Source organism: Paroedura picta, chromosome 2, assembly GCF_049243985.1.
Source record: "Paroedura picta isolate Pp20150507F chromosome 2, Ppicta_v3.0, whole genome shotgun sequence".
Lineage (NCBI taxonomy): Eukaryota > Metazoa > Chordata > Lepidosauria > Squamata > Gekkonidae > Paroedura > Paroedura picta.
The window spans coordinates 112,980,503-112,990,129 of record NC_135370.1 but is presented as its reverse complement, the minus strand read 5'-3'; the positions used below and the strand labels follow the sequence as shown (position 1 = coordinate 112,990,129).

The 9,627-nt window shown below is 41.8% G+C and overlaps 1 pseudogene; it reads left to right on the top strand.

Moving 5' to 3' along the window:
* The first annotated feature begins 326 nt into the window (after positions 1–326).
* LOC143828935 (actin, alpha cardiac muscle 1-like) lies at positions 327–6,546 on the top strand (annotated as a pseudogene).
* Positions 6,547–9,627: the final 3,081 nt, after the last annotated feature.

Sequence of the window (9,627 nt, the reverse complement as noted above, 5' to 3'; positions counted from 1 at the left end):
AAATTGATAGCATCTGATACTGGGGAAGAGACACTGAGTTTCAGTTTTGAAGGGAGTAATTTCACCTTCTTTCATCTGGCTTCCAACTGCAACCATGTTTACTGTTTATTGTTTCTGGAAGTATGCATATTTTTTTTCTTGCCGTGGGCCTGTAGATACTGAGCTGCGAAAAACAGAATGCATGGGCAATGAATTGAAGCATTCTCTGGCTCACATGCTTCAGTTCACAATATTCAAATCTGGACTGCTCCATTTTACTGTGAATAGCTATTTAGGTCAGCATGTGAGTGTTAGTGTATGTACAGTTTCTGGACATACAATGTAAAATGGAGAAAACATGGATATGGGGTATAATCTTCCACTGATGATTTAATACTACTGTTCATTTCTTGTGAACAAACCTATGAAATTATCACAGCTGTTTAGTTACATTTTAATGTTACACATTTGAGAATGCTGTGGGTTGGTAGAAGCAGGATGTAACTATCTTTGGCATTCATAAAACAGGAGGAAAGAGAGCTGTAGCTGGTAATTGAAGATCTTCTCTCATGGCAACTGAATTCCCTTGATTAACTTTGTAACAGATTTCCTTTTCTTATAAGTTATAAGTTAAAACATCTCAGAGCCTTTAACAAGAAAAGTCTTGAAAGAAACTATTTGAGTTGCAGCATTCAATGAATGAATATCTGATTGAAACATTTAGTTGGTATGCGATATAGTCCTCTCAAGAGACTGTGTGTCTGTGTCACGGTTGCTTCCACCTAATTAATAGGTGACCCTTTAATTAACATTCTTCAAGCAGCCATACTCTGCTCGTTCAAACTGAGGCCTGCAGCTTTGTTTATCTCATGTTAGGTCTTTCTCTTTTCCTGCTTCCTTCAACTTTTTCTAGCATTATTGTCTTATCCAGTGACTCTTGCCTTTTCATAATGTGACCAAACTACAATAGGTTCAGTTAAACCATCTTAGCTTCTAGGGAGAATTCAGGATTGATTTGCTTTAGGACCCACTTATTTGTCTGTTTAGCATTTCAGGGGATCTGTAAAATTTTTCTCCAACACTACGTTTCAAAGGAATCTATTTTCTGAATTTACACATTGTCTGAACACTCAACAAAACAAAACTGAGTACAATGGTTCAGTGCTATCTCCCTTACCTGCAAGGATCTATCTCCCTTACCTGCCAACTGAGACTGCACAAACTTGCAATCTGCATGATATGTGATCCTTATCTGATCTATTCATTAAATAGGTGAAGATCATGCCACACTTTCAGTTAGGTAGGGAAGGGAAGTTCCTTTTAGAAACATAGTATATTTAATATGCCATTAATTACACTAAGAAAGGAAGTCCAGGGGTTAGGTACTACAAACTCAACCTATTCACTTCTTAGTGAATAAAGAAAAAGAAAGTCTCTTTTCACAGACCACTTGCAATGATGCTCTGCCCTCTGGGATCCCTTGCCCGCCCATGAGGAGCTACTGTCTCAAAACATACATTCTTGCTGTCTTTATTGTAGTTGCATTCCAACCTCTGTGTCCTCAGATGACCTAGTGCATTGAACCTGCATGTGGACTATTGCTCAACTATTTTAGGTTGCAAGGAGAATAAATGCCTTGTTTTGCACCATAAAAAGGCTCAATTTTTGTGACAAAATCTATATGTTTGTACATCAGCATTTGGGATTCTTTGAAAATTGTTTGGGATCCTTTTACATGAAAGGCTATAGAAGTATAAGATTATTATCGTTAGCAACTGTTCAAAGAGAACAATAGTATGCAATTTTTCTTTCATGTTTTGGCAGAAGGCAGTTGCTTCTTTGTATATGGCAGCAATTTCCCCCTTGCAAGAGGAGAGTTTCACTTAGAAAGAAGACAATAGAGATTGTCATTTGCAGCCTCTCCTTTTAACCCCCTTTGTTCTCACAGATGGATAGATTGAAAGGGTGTGGTGGGATGAGAACTCCAGGGAAGAATGCTAATTCTTTTCCTTTCATTCTCTTTCCCAGGAATTGTTCTGGATTCCGGGGATGGCGTCACACACCATGTACCTATCTTTCAAGGTTATGCCTTGCGGTATGCTATCATGAGACTTGATCTGGCAGAGATCTTACTATCTAATGAAAATCCCCACAGAAAGAGGATATTCTTTTGTTACTACCGGTAATCACCATGTTTATCATAGTTGTTGTCTTTGCTTTGTAAGAACCACCTTTTTCCTGCTGTATCATGTCAGGTATGCATCATGGGCTATCCCTGTCCTATTGGCTATTGGTGATATTCACACAATGATCTACAACAATAGGATGTCATTCAAAAATCTTTGGTGTCTAGGCTCAAGCTTGTTGTGAACTTCATTTCATAGAGGTCTGGAAGAACAGCTTGAGTGAGAGGAGGTTGTCAGGCTGCTTTAAAGCATTCATTTCCTTTCTTAGGGTTGTTCAGGTGTTTTTTTTTGGGGGGGGGGGGAAGTCTGTGATCAGAAGGCCACACGCTAAAGAAATGTATGGAGGCAAAGAAGCTCTATCTCCAGCTCCAATGTCCCACCCTCACAGCCGCCTCCCTCTCCCTTCTCCCAGAGACAAGTTTTGTTTCTTTAAAAGTAAACTGCCTGGAGCAATGAATATGGCGAGTCTGTCCCATAGGATATAATGGAGGGATGTGGGCACCTTCTTTGGGAGCCCCTAGACATAGATCCTTGGACCAATCAATCATAAATTTGGAGGGGAGTCAGGGAAGAGCATCCTGGAGCTACCCTGAAATTTTGGAGGCTCTACCTCAACCCCCATCTCCCCAGGCCCCGGGAAATGTGGGAATGCCAAAATTCCCAGTATAGAATAAATATGGAGGAAGGGAATTGGCTGCCTGGATTGATTGACAGGTGGAAGAGAGTCACATATAAGGTGTGTTGCTCTCTTCCGCCATTTCCAGCAGCACATGTGGAATGTAAGAAGTGTGAAATGGCAGCAGACAAGGTGAGATAGCAGAAAAGGTGAGGAATGGCTGGGAAGCGGGATAACATTTAGCACTCTGCCATTCAGCTGGCAAAATGCTATTTTTACTGCTGTGCGGAAATACCCTTATTATTCTTTATTCTTTCAGTTCCATCCCAATCCATGAGTATGTACTTAGAACTGTTGCTCCCAGAACCACTTACATTAATTATCACACATTATGGAAAATACCTTCCCAGAATGTAACAAATTCCCTCTCTCCTCCAAATGTCTTCTGGAAGTTGAGTCCACAGAATGCCTGACAGTTAATGCTAGATGTCCTAAGGGCTATAAAAATCCTAGAATGCGCTGCAGGGAAGGGACTGGATGAATAAAGAAAAATGGAAGTGATTTAGGGGGACCTCACCCATCTCTGCTTATGGCATGCATTTGGGATCTTTTCCCATTGTGCCAGAGTGGTCAACAATTTTTGCCTTGAACTCTGGTCCTGATGGTTCTACTGGAGAGAAGCTTGTTACTCTAGTTAAGGAAAAGCAGGATGTAGAATTCTATCAGTCCCAATCTCTCCAGTGCCTTATCCCTTATGTTTTTGTGTTAGTGGCAGAGCATGAGATTGTGTGAGACATAAAGGTGAAACTCTGCTATGACACTAGACTTTGAGAATGAAATGGCTACAGCTGCTTTTTCATCTTCTCTGGAGAAACGCTATGAGCTCCCTGATGGTCACATCATCACTACTGGCCACCCTCCTCCCACTCACCTGGCAGGTGGGATGGCTGGGAAAGAGCAGTATAGTCCTGGCAGGGGAGCCAGGCCAGCACAGAACCTGCAGTGCTGTGGAATGCACCCAGCTACCCTCCCCCCAGAGTCTCGGAGGGCTGTGAGAGAGTGGGGTGGCCCAGCCAGGGGGGCCAGGTTGCTAAGGCTGATGCAGTGCTGTAGGAAGCAGCACTACAAAGCACACCAGATCACCACCTCTCCCATTCACCTGGTGGGTGGGAGGGCAGTGAGAGAGCAGAGTGATCCAGCAATGGGAACCTGGCCACAGCTTACCTGCTGCTCCCCTCCTCAGCTTACCTGTTGCTGGCTCTCCTTCTTCCCAAGTGCCTGGAAGAGGCAGTAAGGAGGAGGAGGAGGAAGATGAGGGTGGGGAAGACCCATGATTGCCCCTCAGTGGGGGAGTACCCGCTCCCTATTGGGAGCATGTCCCCCACTGAGGGCCAATCAGGTAGGGTGTGCATCATCTGCACACCAATCCAACAAGATCTTGGTAAAGATTGCAGTGATAGAATCTGGCACCTTCTGAATGCAAAGTGGATGCTCTTCTTCTGAACACCAACACTTACCATATACCTGTATTAATTTTAACTGTTATCAACGAAAAAGAAGGAAAGTGATTTGCCTAAAAACATCTGATTACTAAATTCCTGTGGTCTTGCTTTTATCAGGGATGGAGTCTGCTGGTCTCCATGAAACAACTTACAATAGCAGAATGAAATGTGATATTGACATCCATAAAGATCTTTATGCCAATAGTGTACTATCCAGTGGAGCCACCCTGTACCCTGGCATTGGTGATTGGATACAGAAGGGAATTACAGCTTTGGCTTCAAGTATCATGAAGATTAAGGTAACACTGCTGAGATTGATTTAAGATACCATGAATGGACAAGACCAGTTACGTAACTTGATGTTCCTGGGTCTTTTCACAGATATTATGTAGCTTTCTACTCAAAATAATGTAATCACTCAGTTTAAATGGAGAACAGATCTATCAATGGCACCTAAACACCCATGTTTAGATCTGGGGACCAGTGATGACTGCATCCTCCATTATGACCTGCCACTCAGGGAGAGAATGAAACCTAGATGACCTAACGGGACAATTCCTGTGTTACTCTGATTAGATGTCAATATGAGCATTCTGAATGGGTTTTATGGTTAGTGGTGCATGAGCAATAATCCCTCCACAGAGATGAAAACTGGATATTGGGCAGATGTGACTGAATCTCATCTTTTGCATTTCTATGACTAAAAAGCAACCATGGAGGAATCTGAACCTAGGTCAAGACCATGGTACTGAAGTAGGTGCAATGGTCATTCATCTGAGTTATTTTCTCAATGTACATTTTATTCCTCCCCTGGTCATGTGACAAACTTGCCTTAAAGGAGAAGCCCCTAATTTCTCTCAACTTCTGTTGGTCCTGGATTTTTCCTCCCTCCTCTGCCTTTTTCAATCTTCTCCCCCACCCCTCCAAGAAAAGAAAGAGGCTCCCTGCCTGGCTCCTCTCCCTCACCATCAAGAAAAGAAAGAAAGAGGCTTGGCTCCCCCCCCCCTTCTGAACTACCCTAACCACATGCAGAAGACTTTCCTGTTTTAATGGGGGGGGGGAGAAGAAGATCCGAGTTCAAAGCGATCTGAATTCAACAGGATTGACAATGGAATAAAGAAAGTAAGTGCAGACTCTGCCCTGATCTATTTCTTCTCTTCTTTGTGCTATATTCCCTCTTCCACCACTTCTAGATGATTGCAGCACCAGAACAAATACTCTGTCTGGATTGGGGGTTCCATATTGGCTTCTCTGTTGACCTGCCAACAAATGTGGATGAGCAAAGATGAATATGAGGAAGCTGGTCCTTCCCTTGTCCATTGCAAGTGCTTTTGAATATGATTATGATTTATTTTCAGCAAAGCCACATGGTATTTCTCCATACAGTGCCCATAGGGAGAGTGCATGCTTTAAGCCTTCCCCCTGCACTGCTTATACTGAAAATGCAATAAACATTGTGTTGAGTTGATAAATGGCTGGATGCCTCAAATTGGTGTCAGATTTTGTATTCAAAAGACAAAGGCCCTGAAAACTAAAACAATGGCAATGTGCCGTTTCAAGCTTTTATTTCTTATAAAAAGTTAATATGTGTAGAAAGTTCTGAGTAGAGTTAGGGAGCAGATATAGGGTTGTCATTCTGGGGAAAGTCCTGGAGCTTGTGAGTGGAGCTTGTGAGAGGAGGGACGATAGAAATTATAATGCCTTGGAGTCCACACTCCATAGCAGCCATTTTCCTCCAAATGAACTACTGTTTGTGATCTGGGGATCATTTGTAATTTTGGGAGAACTTAGGCCTCACCTGGGGGTTCGCAACACTAGGAATAAGAATGCTGCCTTCTCTCCCAATTTCCCCAGTAGCTGTTACTGATTTATTCTTGGGGGCTTGGCAATTTCATTTAACTGAACTGATTTTTCTAGACAGAATCTCACATAAGTGGGCCTTCAACTGAAGTACTTGGTATCAAACACTACATAGGCCACAATAATTAAGTTCCTCATAACGCAGTGACAGAAATGAAGATCAGTATCCTCAAACCTTGCATTGGGGTTGTTTGTCAATGTTGTGTTATGGATCATACAGTGTAAAATTTACAAGACCACAACAAAGACAGCTAAGCAGCAAGAGGATTTATTTAGGATACATGTTTGCAAGCATGGAGAGAAAGCTAATTGGAGCATTCTCTGAAGTCTGCATCAGTGCAGCTCATTTTTAAGACCTTGATACGTCATCATGAGGTATCCTGACGCTCAGTCCCTCACTGTCCCTTTGACCAATCAGGTCAACGACGAAGGGCGTACAATCTGACCTATCACGGATGGCTATATATCTTATTACAATTTTCTCGCTCTTTGTTTCAAAGAATACATTCCTTTATATGGAGGGATGCTACATTCAGGAGCTATCTGCTTTTGACAAACTCAAGGTTACTTTGAGAGACAAAGAAATAACTATACACATAGTGCCACAATGAACTCAAGATACATTCTGCCTGACCTAAAAATAAACCATAGACACACTGTGTCTAAAGTGTGTTCCACAAATCTGTATTTGTGTTCTCAATTGTGTTCCACAAATCTATATAATCTATATCAATTGTAAAAAGCATCTGATTCCCCTGGTGGAATGGTTGCCATTTTCTTCTCTGTGTATTTTAATGCTGTGAGGAATTAAGTGGTTTTGGTCACTGACCCTGATAGGCAAAAGAAATGGCTGCTAGAGAAAGAACTATCCTCACAAATATACCATCATTATTATTGTGTCTTTAAGGAATGTTTAATTAATTATGTAATTATAATGTGACTTACATTCATTGCATAGCTAAACAGATACTAAACATAAATATGCAAGATGAAGAGTCTGCTTTAATTAATATGTGAAAATTACTCTGGTGCATTCAAATGGATCATAGATTATAAACTATGTTACAATCAAATCTGGGGCAAATTGAAGTGTCCTGACATTTTAGTTGTACACCCCAAGTCAAGCTAATTATTGCTAAAATATTCTACAGACAATTAGTATGGTCTTGCCTGCATTGAGTTAGCAGCACCAGGAATGGAGGAAGTACATGTAAAACAGGAAGGTTATATTGAAGAAAAGGGGAGACCTTCCCTGCAATTTTTCAGTTCAACCCTTCAATTTAAAGTGGAGCCACGGGAGGCTGCTATTTACCAATAAAAACTGCTCAGGCAATCTATTCACTGAACTCCTAGAGTCTCAGGGCCTTTTGGCCTCTCGTTGTGAAATAAACTCAGTAACCAAACTGGAATTGTTTTGTAGTGTTTGCAGCAATAAAGCCTGTGTGCCGCAAGCTATTTAGGGGAAAAATTATAATTGCACTGTTTTGCGTGGATATAAGAAAATCTGTGAAATGCCACCAATTGAAACAGGTACTACAAGGAACTATTGAAGAAGGCACTTTTGTCAAGGAAAGGCATCCCTGTCTGGAGGTGGCACTACCATCCCTGTCCTTACGTGTGGAGAGGGAGACCGGGCAGCCCCAGGAAGTGGAGAATGGCAAAAAGACTCCAAAGAGCAGGGAAGGGTTGACAAGGCACAAAGTTGAATGCCACGTAGCCACTTCCTGTTCACCACAGTAGCAAGCAGAAGTCAGGAGGTAAAATGATGGGAGCTGTTTAAACCCCCACTTTCTTCTTGTGGGTTTTCACAGGAAACAGGAAGTGATGGAAGCCATTTAAACCAAACAGCAGGAAGCTCCCCACTGTTCAGCATTTTTCTTTTTGCGAAGGGTGGGAAGGAGAGTTTAAACCCCTGCTTTCTACTCTTTACAAATCACCGTTAGTTAGAAATGTAATTAATTTCAGTTAATGTTACTAATTTCAGTTAATTTTTTCTGTCGTTTAGATATAGACTGATTAGATTGGATTGGATTGGGCTGGATTCAGTAGTCATTTCCATGGATGAAAGGGATTTCTGTCTGCAAATTACAAATTCCCATTACCACAGCCGCTCATAATGTTCTGACAAATACTGCTCCCAGAGGGAAGTAGACCCCTGGAACAATGTGAAAATTAATCAGAATTTTGCAGTGGAAGAGGAAATCTCTGACTATTGCTGCCTTTCATGTCTGCAGAAATCCTCATGAGACTCCAGCAGCACTTGCTTTCAGTTTCACTTTGCTGGTGTCCTCCTTAAGGGGTTGCAAGGGGAAGTGGAGCAGCAGGAATTAGGGATTGGAGAATGACTCCACAGCTGCTGTCTGGCCAGAAGACTGGGTCCATGGCTGTGCCCCTAGCTGGCATTTCTGTGTACATAATTTCTCCCAATCTGCTCATCCTAGTGAACCTAAGTGTTTTAAATTGTCAAATCTTGTTAAGTGCCCTTTACCCATACACCCAGCAATGCAAAACTGGACCCCATGGGGCTGGGAGAATATTTAAACGACCCAGCCTCATGAACAAGGTTCATCTTAGGTCACTCATGGAATCAGGCTGCCTCCCACTGTAGTGCTGATTCCATAAGGAGGATCAATTTGCTCAGTTGCTGCTCTCTGAAAGATTCATTCAAATACTCAGACTGAACTGAAACTGACTTCTTTTTGCCAGTCCTAATAGGACAGAATTCATACCCATGGCTGTGCTCTGCACACTGCTGAGCATTTCATTGCTTTCCTCCCCTGCTGCTCAGGGAAACAGATGAAGGAGGAAAAGTAAATTGCTCAGGAGAAGATGGTGCAAGCAAACCATAAAGGCAGGCACTCCATCACAAGTGGCATGACCAGTTTAGAAAGATAATGCTTTGAGAAAGACAAGGCTGGATCACTGGACAGAAACCCTTTGCTGAATCATATCATTGAGAAACAAAGCATGTCTAGATCATTAAACCACACACTACTTTCTGCCAGCATACAAATGGACAGTAGAATAGACACAGAAAATCTGACATAAGATAGACAGGGTGATAATTCTACTTCTTTTACATATTCTAGTATTTAGTTCCCCTTGTTATAATACAACTGGTCAAGCCTCTTGTATCACAATCTATCCCTGTTGGAGTATATTATGAAATGGTCATGACGGAAGATTGTGAAAGTTCTTGCACGAAGGCATAATAAATGCTTAATGTACTAATGCTTAGTAGGAGCTTGAGAAATTAGACTTTGTGATACTTTACCAGATATTCCTTCAGAACCAGTCAATCTGAAGCAGGCAGCCTGCCATCCAGTGAGCAAAGAAAACTCCTCATGACATGGTGAAAAGAAAATGATCCCATACAGTGGTTTGTTTCATTGGGTTTTTCTTGAAGGAAAACACCTATGAATAAAGCTACAATAATACAATAATAGGAATGGCTCCATTATTCTTTTCTTTCCAGCAAAACAAA